This window comes from Toxorhynchites rutilus, chromosome 2, assembly GCF_029784135.1.
Source record: "Toxorhynchites rutilus septentrionalis strain SRP chromosome 2, ASM2978413v1, whole genome shotgun sequence".
In the NCBI taxonomy this organism is placed as follows: domain Eukaryota; kingdom Metazoa; phylum Arthropoda; class Insecta; order Diptera; family Culicidae; genus Toxorhynchites; species Toxorhynchites rutilus.
In genome coordinates, this window is record NC_073745.1 from 192,494,761 (window position 1) to 192,507,245 (window position 12,485).

Genomic DNA, 12,485 nt, shown 5'->3' on the forward strand with positions numbered 1-12,485 from the left:
ACGTTTTTGTATACCATACAGCTAGACGCGCTCAACTTAGTTCTCGCTGTTTGTCAAAAAATGTCCTCGACTATATTTTGACAATGTTTGACCGAAGCCTTTCAGACTTTTCGACAGATAAAATTTGATTAACACAATGGTGGCCATCCTGCGGCCCTCCAACTTTGTTCATGCGGCCCGCAGCCTGAATTAAAAAAAAAATCGTACGAGCGAAATTAAGAATATAGTTGAAAAATCTTCCATACAATTAAATAAAAAATAATTTTGTGAGTATTTCTTGTTAATCTTGTGTCTCCAAGCTGATAATTTTATGTTTTCTCTTACGTTCTTTCCATGCTAATTTAACCTTTGTAAGCATATGTAAGATGTTCTCGTTAATTCTCAGGGACTTTTTCACATTTGTGGTTCTGTTCTGCTCACACTCGCATAAATTTGAGCAAGTAACGTCAGTAAGTGCACCCGTGGCCGAGTTGTTAGCGTCTCACATTATCATGCCGGGTGTTCGGGTTCGATTCCCGTTCTGGACGGGGGATTTTTCGTCAAAGAAATTTCCTTCGACTTGCATTGTGGTAACGCGTATTCTAGAGCTTACCCCTCGGAATACATTCAAGGCGTGTTAATTGGCTTAAGAAATCTCAACTAAGTATTAAAAAATGACGCTAGTAAATACATACGTTGAGACGGCAAAAGTTCCACAGGGAACGTTAACGCCATTCAAGAAGAAGAAGAAGTAGAACGTCAGTAAAATCGGGTTCATACGTTGTCAGTTACTCGGTTGCGAGTGAACGTCAAACGATCTGAAGAATTACGAACATGCCCATACCATGAAATTCAACATTCGATTTGTATGTATTCCTTTCTTTTTTTCACTCCAAAACAAACTCAAGTTCAAACAACAAATGGGATATTTTTATTTTACTTCATTTTCTGACATTGACAATTTCTCAAGTGATGGTAACTAGGAAGAATGTTGATGCACTCCAGTCGATTGATGCTGGTTTTTCTCGTACATTTTGGTATTTCGAAGCATATGACATAATTCTCCAATTTCCACATTCAGTTTCGATGATGTACATGCCGCTGAAAACATGCAGATGGGACTCATTGAAACCGCAGTGCGATTTAGAACTGCGTGACAAACTTAAAAACCATGATGTCTTGGATTTCTACTCCAGATTCGATACAGAAGCGCGATTCCCACAACCAATAAAACAGGCTCATTTTATTACTTCTTTGTTTGATCCACAAATATTTGTGAGCAATTGTTTCAGTTATGGAAGAAGTGAAATCAAAGTCAAGGAACAAAATCACTGACAGTCATCACGAGAACACGCTTCGTATCGCTATCTCTCACATTCAAGCTGATTTTGATAAAATGGCTCAAGAAAAGTAGTTCGAGTGAAATCGAAACGATGTTGGAGTATGTTTGTATTAAAGGATTTTCTATATTGAAACAAACAAAAAATATTGTAGAAACTTTTTGATGATTGAAAGAACGTTCAATTTAATCGTGATACCGTATTCACATTATCAAGTATAGCCATAATTCTGTCAGTGAAATCGTGGCTGCTCTCAGCAGAGAAATTTGGAGTGAAGATGAAGTTTGATAAAGTTCGGTCTGTACAAGAAGCGTGTGGCAACTGTCATGCTCTATATATGCGGGATAACGGCAAAACAGATCTACGAGCTGCTCAAACCATTCTCCATCAACGAACGATTCGTGTTCCATACATTACAACAGTACAAAGAAGCAGTTGATGTGGGCGATAGACCCAAAAAGGCACGTTCGAGGTCCGTACGGCTACACAATGTTATCTTTGTTGTTCAAGAACGCGTTCAATCCAACCTCTTCGGAAACGAAAGGGTTCATCAGTCGAAATGAATTGGATAAATTAATTGGTGCGTGCATCGATGTGTGAGTCATCACTCACGCCCAGATTGAAGCAATTATGTTTGGAGCGATGCAAGAAAAAAGCTCCTAGGACGGTTAAAAAACGAGAAAAACCTTAATGAATTCTATCGAGAAGCTGCAGAGATTGGCGATTGGCCTTAGCGTTTTCGACTCTGCGTGAAGAAGAGATGGTCAAATAATTTTACCAAAAATGTTAATTCTGGATACTTTTATACTTTTAATTAAAGTTTCGGGTTTTTATCTTATTTTGTTCTCGAGTTATGAATTTTACACAGGTATAGAACTGAATGCTTTCTAATTTAAAATAAAAAGTGAGTCAAAGAAAGTACCAGTTAAATACGTATATTTTACATTTCATTATGAAAAGTAGTGAGAAAAAAAATAATTGTCTATAATGAAAATTTTAATGGGGCCCGCACCATGTCTATACCTGGCCACAACTGGAGTGAAGAGTTCCAATTGATTAAAAATGATTTTTTCTATTTTAAATATTATTCATTCTTCATTCAAGCCTGAGCAATAAATAAAAGTCATACACGATTAGAAACATTCTTTCTTATCAAACATATATTAGGTAACAAACCATTATCGAATTGAGTGAAATTGATCACCTTGAAAAATGTTGATTAGATGGTCAATTCTTTATAGACTACGAAATAACTATATTTTATCAAAAATGTATGTAAAAATGTAAATTTCGAAGCTGTATTTTGGATTTAATTCATAACAATAGATTATATTCAATGGCTTTTTGATTCAAATCAAGTTGTGTTATTTTGTCCAAAAATATTCTTGCGAGTTTCGTGAAAGCCCGTCTGTATGATCGAAATAATACAGTGAAACCTTATTTGAGTAATGTTATCAAATATTTAATAGACAACATTTACTGGATTGAAAAACAAATAATGGTTCCGATATTCTCACCCTAAACGACAAACTCTGGATGAGCAAAAACTTGGAAAACGTTGTCCACACTAGAATGCTCGACACTGTGATGCCAACATCCGGACCTTGAAACACTTTTGTTTGCCATCATCCATCCCATCATTCCGATTTAGCGCTTTAACACCATCGAACATTTCACATTAAATCGCATTTATTTTTGGAATTTATTACTTTTTCCCACCGGCCCGTCATATAGTCTATTTTGCTGTCACTTTGCAAATATTAAGAGCACTATTTAGCGTATTTATTTCCACCAGCGAGTTTCCACCCAGCAGCAGCAATGGCCTGGTTCACTCGGCGCAAATTACTTGCATCGTGATGAAGAAATGCGTGTTAGATGATTTATCACTTGTCATCTACATGTGCTTTAATTAATGTTCAAACATCGTTTCTAGAGACTGATCATTGGGGGAAAATGTCATACTACTTGGCTTTAGATGAATAAAACGATCGATCGACAGTGTCCGACCTCATCAGCACTTGCATTATTACATTCAAAACAGCTGCTCAAACACCTTTATTTGTGCCAAACCAAAGTGTCTTCAGTCCAAAAGTAGACCCTGCATACTAACGCGGTAACGCGCACAACTCCAAATATGGCTGTCGCCATTCGTGTCTAATGAGATAGACATTCGAGCCGGGTTATCCTACGCCTGGCTCCTCAGGCTGTTACGTTCATATTTACGAAGTATGCAGATAGCTAAACTAACGTGTATTATGAAATAATATATTTGAACATATATTCTTCAAAAACGAAACCGTAGCTCCCACGACGAAAAATGCGACGTCAACCACTCGGCCATGCGGCCATACACAATTATGGCAATATTGAGCTTGATTAGTTTTGACGATAACATAAAGCCGCTAAATGATCAGTGGGTGGCAATCCATTCTCACCTGGCTCGGTTTTCGATGGTCTATTTCTGACACATTGCAACACCAGGAATGCAACCTCACCTGGACCCTTCCTCTCACACTCATCTACATCGGGGGACACAATTCCACTTTCATTCTGAACAAAGACTCGACCAGAAATTTCTTGCCTCAGAAAATCTCAACGACGTCGGCTCGGTTTAAATCCAGGGCAGCCGAAGTCTTAGGGCACAACCACAGATACTGTCGACGTTCAACTAATTTCTTGTTTGAAGATCATTCGAGTTTAAAAATTTGAATTTTATTTTTGTAATTATTTATTGTATTTGATTTTTGTTGTTTTCATGGCTTTGGACTAGAGGGCTCTATATTTTTTATGTTTTTTTCTTGAAAGCTGAGGATTTTTTACATAACATATTCAGAAATCAGAGATGTGAATTTTTTCGCTTTTATGTTATGAATTTTCAAATTCATGGTTAAAAAATCAAAATTCTCCCCCATTTTTCCAAAAAAGACTTTCAATCATAGCTTTTGAGCAACTGCACCGATTCAGGTGATCGACATATGAAGTTGAAGCTAATCATCTAGTATTCGTTGAAAAAATACTACATTTGCGATAAATTTGGATTTTTGTTTTAGTAATTATTGATTGTGTAAGTTTTTCATAGTTCTCTCGGTCAAAGATAGAGGGCGCTATATGTTTTATATTTTTTCTTGCAAGCTGAGTTTTCTTTCCATAATATATCTCGAAACCAAAGATGTGTCTTTTTTAGTTTTTAAGTTATGATTTTTCAAAATTTCATATGTTTTCAGTATTCGTTTGATATTTCTATGCAACTAGACTAGACCTATGCGACTAGAATCCAACTTCTTCGCAAGTGCAATATTTTTTTCAAAAAAGACTAGCTCTTCACTAGGCTTCAATTTTATATTTCGATTATCTAAACCGGTTCAATAGTTCAAAAGTTATGAATTTTTGAAAAAGTAATTTTGGAAAAAAGGCAAATAATATTTTTGGACCATCGGTTGAATTTGAAAAATCAAAACTTAAAAACGACAAAAATCACATCTCTGATTTTTGGACATGTTATGTAAAAAAACCTCAGCTTTCAAGAAAAAATAATAAAAAATAGAGCGCCCTCTAGTCCAAAGCCATGAAAATATCAAAAATTAAATGCAATCAATAATTACCAAAACAACATCCAACTTTTTTGCAAGTGTAATTTTTTTCGAAAAAATATTAACTAATTGTCTTTAATTTGATATGTCAATCATCCAAATCGGCCCAGTACAGATCCCGTTCGATTTTTGAATATAAATGGCTGGAATCGGTCAACTGGTTCTGGAATATGGCCGGAACACGTTCCAGTAATATAATGGACAAGGATGGAAAACAAGGGAGCATGATGTGATTTACGATTAATCGCAAACTGCACAGATCGTAATCTGTGCAAACTGCGACTAACTATTAATCCTCACCCATCATAACCAAATGATTTTCTCTTGGTAACTCTGAGTTGACCAAAGCATTGCTAGACTGAAACTAGTTCGAATATTTGAGTTACTCTCCTTCCTCGTTTTGTTTTCAACTCCTAACAAGAATTTGCTCCATGGGAATGAGTGTCACTATGACGTACGCTTTACGATTCTCGCTCTCTCGTCCGGGCGTTCAATTTTCCTTTCCGAGCGCGTTTACTTCGATGAAACTGGGTAAAATAAAAAAAAATGCACTACAGCAGATAGGACGACTCTAATGTTTCATGTTTCACAGAGGATTTCTCAGATGGTGTTTAAATTAATCTACTAGAGACTACAAACAATAATCCCCCTCAAATCACTAATTTTATGAGTTAATGTAAATGCGTTATTGGCCAAGGCTATTACGACATCGAACACGTGGTCTTGCGAGATATATTTTTCCGCCAGCCCAACTACAGACCTCTTTTTTCGGGCCCGAGTAAACTGGTGGCTATGCAAGACCTTGATTACCTTGAATTAATCAAAAAACATAAATTAGCGCAAATATGTGAACATGTGTTTTTTTTTTTGTGTAAGCACGAAAATATTTGCTCGTAATTTTTTTGGATTGTGGAACTCTACATAATTTGTATGCAGATAGACTATCCACAGTTTGTGGGGGGAATACTCATACAACTCAAATGGATAATGATTATCTGCTATCACAAAGGTGAGAAATTTTTTGACGTTTTGTTTTACTATTGATTCATTAAAAAAAAAAGCTTTATTTTTAAATGTTTTCTTATCCTGAGACTGGCTCACCATATTGCACTGCTACTAAAACCGTAGGCTAAATTCAAGGATATTTTTTATTCATTTTCGGCGAATAATCAATAGAGTGCGAATAATCAATAAAGTGTTATGAAACATCAGAATAGTAGCAAAAACAATATTACGATCATAAGATGTTGGACAGGTTATTCCAGACGACATTGGAATATATTCCATCTGATCATCTTTAGAAAGGTTAATGAACTTCAAAGGATAAATTTATCTTGGGCACATTGAATTGATGTTCATGACTTCCAGTCGAACGTTTATTCGCTCTGATAATAATTGTGTGGTCCTCACAAAGCATATATTCCAATGCCGTCAGTTCACTGAAATTCTTCGTATACCGTTTGATGATAAGGTAGGATGTTGATAATCATTTGTTGCGATACCTATTGTTCCAACAGTATTCATTCGACAATATGAAGACTGAATACCTGAAATTAACCAGATTCAACCATGCAAATCTGCGGTCAAAGCAGTATATACACTTGAGAGATGCAACAAGTTTGGATATAAAAATATAAATAAAAAAATATAAATAAAAAACATAAATCATTCGATAAATCTACTGCCACATTTGTCGGAAGTCCACGATATATGACTAACATACGTCCATACTAATTCATTACATTTATTCGCAGCGAAGAACGTAACCACACAGAATTGAATTAATCAAATATGTGATCCGTTTTATCTACAAAATAAAAAAGGGTCTGAAATTCAATCGAATTCGAAAGGTGTTTCGTGAAGTCACTAATTGAATTACTATTGGAAAAATTATTTGGAGAGAAATGTGAATGTTCAGAATTATTGGAATCTAAAAAACGATTTTGAGCGGGTTGATATTCGCCCAAATCTGCTGGTAATAAAATTAAAGGGTGTGTCACATCAAATTGCATCACGGAAATAACGCTGTAGAAATTTAATTTTTAGGAATTATATCTTCAGCTTTCGCTTATAATCAGATAAGAGTGTATAGATCACGTTGGCCATGCTTCACTGTCAATTTTTCGTAAATTTGGAAAAATGTCGTCGAACGAAAAAGAGCGTCGTGAATTTATCCTGTGCACTCATTTCGAGAATCCGGAGTTGTCACATCGGGACATCGGTAAGATGCTGGGAATCGTCCAATCCACGGTCAGCAGAGTACTAAAACGATGCTTCGAGAACCTAACCATCGACCGGAAGGTGAAGAACGGCAAAAATGGATGCTCCGTCAGTGAAAAAGATCACAAGCGCGTAGTTAAGCAGTTTAGACGTGATCCGAGAAGTTCGGTCCGGGATGTCGCCAATAAGCTGAATTTGTCAAGTTCATTCGTCCAGCGGACCAAGCAGCGGGAGGGCCTGCGTACATACAAGGTTCAGAAGGCTCCTAACCGCGACGAAAGGCAAAACATGGTGGGGAAGACGCGAGCCCGGAAGCTGTACACCGAAATGCTGACGAAGCCGCATTGCCTGGTAATGGACGACGAAACCTACGTCAAAGCGGACTTTCGTCAGCTGCCAGGGCTGTTGTTCTTCTCCGCAGAGGACAAATTCAGCGTTCCGGAGGAGATTCGCAAGCAGAAACTATTAAGGGTTTGCCAAAAAGTACATGGTGTGGCAAGCGATCTGCTCTTGCGGAAAGCGGAGCGCCCCCTTCGTGATGACCGGCACGGTAAACGGGCAGGTTTACCTTAAGGAGTGCCTACAGAAGCGCTTACTACCACTATTGAAGCAGCACGAGGGCCCGACCATCTTCTGGCCGGATCTCGCTTCGTGCCACTATTCAAAGGACGTGTTGGAGTGGTACGAAGCCAACGGGGTCACCTTTGTGCCAAAGGAAATGAACCCGCCCAACGCGCCGGAGCTTCGCCCAATAGAGAAATATTGGGCGATTATGAAGCAGGCCCTCCGGAAGAACCCAAAAGTTGTCAAATCGGAGGCGGACTTCAAGAGAAAATGGATTTCTGTTAAAAAAAAACTACAACCTGACGTTGTACAGAACCTTATGGACGGGGTAAAGAGGAAGGTGCGAGCATACGGGCTTGGGCTCGAAGTATGAATAAAAAGAAAATGCCAAAAGTTGTTTAATAGTTTATATTTTACTGTCTAAAATTTTCAATAGGATCGGTCTACTGGGCGAATTTCTACAGCGTTTTTTCCGTGATGCAATTTGATGTGACACACCCTTTAATCAATTGCATCCATTACCCGTCTGCTGTTTATCGGGCGGGAGACGACAGCAAAATAAAATCGACACGAGACTGAGTCAGCCACTCACTGCGGACAGTGCAATAGAGAATTAAAAATCCCTCGATGAGTGACATAAGATTTCAGTTGATCGTCTCTTGTTACACTTTCCGATCAAGAACTCATCATCCGCTCTATGGGATGGGATTAATCGTTTGTGGCTTGCACTCACGATAGAACTTGAGTAGTAGAAGTAATGCTTCGAGAGTGCAAGCAGTGGGGATTCCGCTTTCATATTGCTTTTTTGAGATCTTGGTAGCTCACCGTTCCAAGTATTCTCTCTCTGTGTACATATGAAGAATAAAAGGGCATCGCCTGCTGGGGGTGATTTAAAAACATCCGACTAGAGGGATATACTTATTCATTGATCGTTGAATGTGATTTTTTACCATCCCTGATAATGGACGTGATCAAAGCAGTACTTAGAACCATACTATGCCCATCATCTGACACCTCTAATTACTCGGAACTTAAAAACTGGCCCATTGGTGGTCATGTCGAGTGTCTAGGTCGTCATAGGCCAGATGTGGACTTGTTTTGGTTGCATTCCGAATACTCCCGGGTGACTGTTCTATTATTGAACATCTAACAGCTAGTAATCCAAAAAGTCATAATAGGTTCATACAACATTTCTAGCCTCATATGCATGTGCCCCCAACCCCTTGGAAGTCATTTGGTTTCCCCCTTGATATCATTGGAATATGACTTTCTTAAGGTCAATGTCGATGGAAACCACAAAAGGCTGCCTCTGCGGTTTTTCATCCTGCAACCCCGCATTTATCGAGGTACACATCTCAACGAATACAAATACGTCTCGTATCTGAAATTGTTAATCTATGTATGCTGCACTGCAGCAAGCCATGAGTAAAAAAAACAGGAATGAGACGTTGGAATTTGATGTGTGCCTCAAAAAGTGCTAGATGGCATGGTAAAAACCTTAGAGGCAGCCATTCGTAGTATCCAGCGACCTTTTCCTTAAGAAATAATTAATGGCAAATTAATTTTCTCTTTCTTATTTCATCTTTATTCAAGTAATTGTTTGCATTTTCAAATAATGCAAACTATATCTCAATTCATGATAAACAATATTTATTCGGAAATGTTTCGTCACAAGTTTGTCCATCCAAGCACATCTACAGCACAGCATTACGAATCTTTCTGAGGTGCAACATATCAGCTATCTCGAAGTGTTTGTCCTCAGTCCATTCGATTACCCGGGCCAGTTCTTGACGACTTAGTGTGTTCGGGTCAATGCTGGACCTGGAAGTACGATGTCCATCGAAATCGAATCTTCGTCCCCTTGTTTATCCAAGAGATGTTCGTCATCTCCTTCTTCCTATATGCCGTCGCAGCCTTTGTCGTCCATATTCAGTACCAGAACGATAATTTTCGCGTCTGAGTATTCATCAACGCAAAATTCTTCTCGGGGTATTCCGTTGTTTCAACTGTGTCGATGTCCTTCTGGGAATAGAACAATATACGCAATATACGTCTTCGTGCAGCAGTTCCAACTATCCAGCCTATATTTTTCCAAGATCATTGAATCACTTTTTCGGAAACATCCATCCATGCTTCATGCAGCCAAAAAGAACCGTCTTTCAGTTTGATTTTCTTGATTCGTTATGGCGATGTCTCGGTGTCGGTAATTTGAATGACCTGTTGGCCCATGGGCTGTAGTGAAGGGGTCACGTTTGGCGGTAGAAACTTTACTTCTATCAAACCGTCATCCGAAATCAGCTCATGTTGAAAATGATGGGCCGTACAATTGTCGAGTAGGAGAACGGTTTTTGGTTCGATTCCCACTCTACTGGAAGTTTTCGAATATTTGGTACAAAAGATTCGTGAAACCACTTCTGAAGTATGTCACGAGTCGTCTATACAATTTTCGAAACGTTATATTCAACAGAAATTTGAACGTTTTTAAATGCCATTGGGTTCTTAGTTTTTTCAATTATAAACATCGGCAATTTGTGAGTACCATGAGTATCATTTGCACATGACAGAAAGGTTACTCTATATTTTGTCACCTTTAGCCCCGGAGCAGTAGACTCTTCAGTGTATACCACACTATACCCGAGGAGAGCAAAAACTAAAATATTCGCGTCATGTAATCTTTTATTGATCGCTAAATATTTTTAACCACTAAAAGGTTTCAAAAAAAACGTTCGTTTTTGGCACGGTTAATTTTGGCAACTCAAAATATTAGGGCGTGTTGCCAAAATCGAACGGGGTCTGTAATTCAAAAGTTCATAATCTAAAAAAAAAAAATTTGGAAAAAGGCGAAAAATTGATTTTTTGGAATACCTTAAAATGGAACATGGCACCCTAATGAAATAAATACGGGTTGAATATTTTGCAATAAAAGCAAATCTAGCACTTTTCGCAAAAATCTGAGAACCACTATATACCGATATATATCACATGGAATGACTTGGGTTTTCAATAAGAGCGCTACAAAAGATTTTTTTAAATAAAACCAAAAACGGTTTTGGATATCAATAAAATTCTTTATTCATGTAAAAGCATTTGATGCCATTCTGTATGTAACTCGATTTTTTTTTGCATGGACACCACGGGCACGATTATATTAGTATTTTGTTGTTTTCATGGCTTTGAACTAGAGGGCGCTATATTTTTTTACATTTTTTCTTGAAAGCTTAGGATTTTTTACATAACATATCTCGATTTTTCAAAGTTAAATTTTTCAATTTTTTTCCCTTTTTTCCACCACAAAAATTCATAGCTTTTAAACTAATGCACCGATTCAGATGATCGACGAATCAAATTGAAGCTTATGAGTTAGTTTTCTTTGAAAAAATATTAAGTTTGCGAAAAAATTGGATTTTAGTTTTTGTACCTATTGATTGAGTTAGTTTTTTTTTATATTTTCTTGGTTAAAGGTAGAGGGCGCTTTATTTTTTTGTATTTTTTCTAGAAAGCTGAGGTTTTTTTAACATAATATTTTAGAAAATCAGAGAGGTATTATTTTTCGTTCTTAAGTTATTATTTTGCAAATTTAACATGTGTTAAGCCTTCGTTCAATATTCCTATGTGACTAGACTAGACACACGTACAATACGCATATGTGTTATTTTTTCAAAGAAAGTTAACGCATTGTCTTCAATTTAATATGTCGATCATCTAAATCGGTTAAGTGGTTCAAATGTTATGAATTTTTGAAAAAGTTCATTTTGGGATAAAAGGGGAAATATAATTTTTCAGACCACCGGTTAAATTTGAAAAATCATATCTCAAAACCGAAAATAATAGCATCTCTGATATCAAGATATAATCACTATATGTCAAAATGTTATGTATGTTTGTTATGTAAAAAATATTCAAGAAAAAATATAAAAAAATATAGCGCCCTCCTGCCCAAAGCTATAATAATAAATAAAAAAAAAAATTAAAATCGACTACAATCAATAATTACGAAATAAAACCCATTTTGCAAGCTCAATTGCAAGTTCAAATTTTTTTTCATAAAAGACTAGCTGATTGGTTTCAATTCGATATATTGATCATCTAAATCGGTTAAATGGTTCAAAAGTTATGAATTTTTGAAAAAAGTCATTTTTGGGAAAAAGTGATAAAATTAATTCATTTGTCGGACCACCCAAAAATTTAAATGGTCACCCCAACGAAAGAATAAAAAAACGGGTCTAATATTTTGCAATAAAGAACAAAACTACCACTTTTCATGGAAATCTGAGAACCACTATATCGGTTTGGCATGGAATGGCTGTATAAAATTGGATTTCTAAATGGATTTCTGTTCCGATTCTTATGGATTTCAAAATAACCGACCGGCGTGCAAATTTGTATGTTTTTGAGGCCGGGGAAGGCTCTTATGATGATTCGAGACTCTCCCCCCACTCTAAGGGGAGCTTCCATACAAATGAAACACAAATTTCTGCATAACTCGAGAACTAATAAAACAAAAGGAACCATGTGAACCATTTGACATGTGGAGGTTTTAGGGGGCACGAACGTTTTTATGGTGGTTTCCCCTTCCTCTCTTTTAAGGAGGAGTAAATTGTAAAAGGTCAGTTAGAAGATCAATCATCGAACAGGTCTTGGACATGAAAACATGAATGAAGGTATTGATAACAAAAAAAAAATTTTGGCCGGACGAAGTTTGCCGGGTCAGCTAGTAACACTGTAATTAGTGAAACACTAAAAAATATTTCATACATTGATTTCAATACTTTTTGTTCTCATATGCATTTTC

General features: G+C 36.9%; 1 protein-coding gene across 5 annotated transcripts in view; it reads right to left on the bottom strand.

Moving 5' to 3' along the window:
• The window catches only part of LOC129771361 (triple functional domain protein), a 143,784-nt gene that overhangs the window by 41,145 nt on the left and 90,154 nt on the right, over positions 1 to 12,485 (bottom strand). The window lies entirely within an intron of this gene.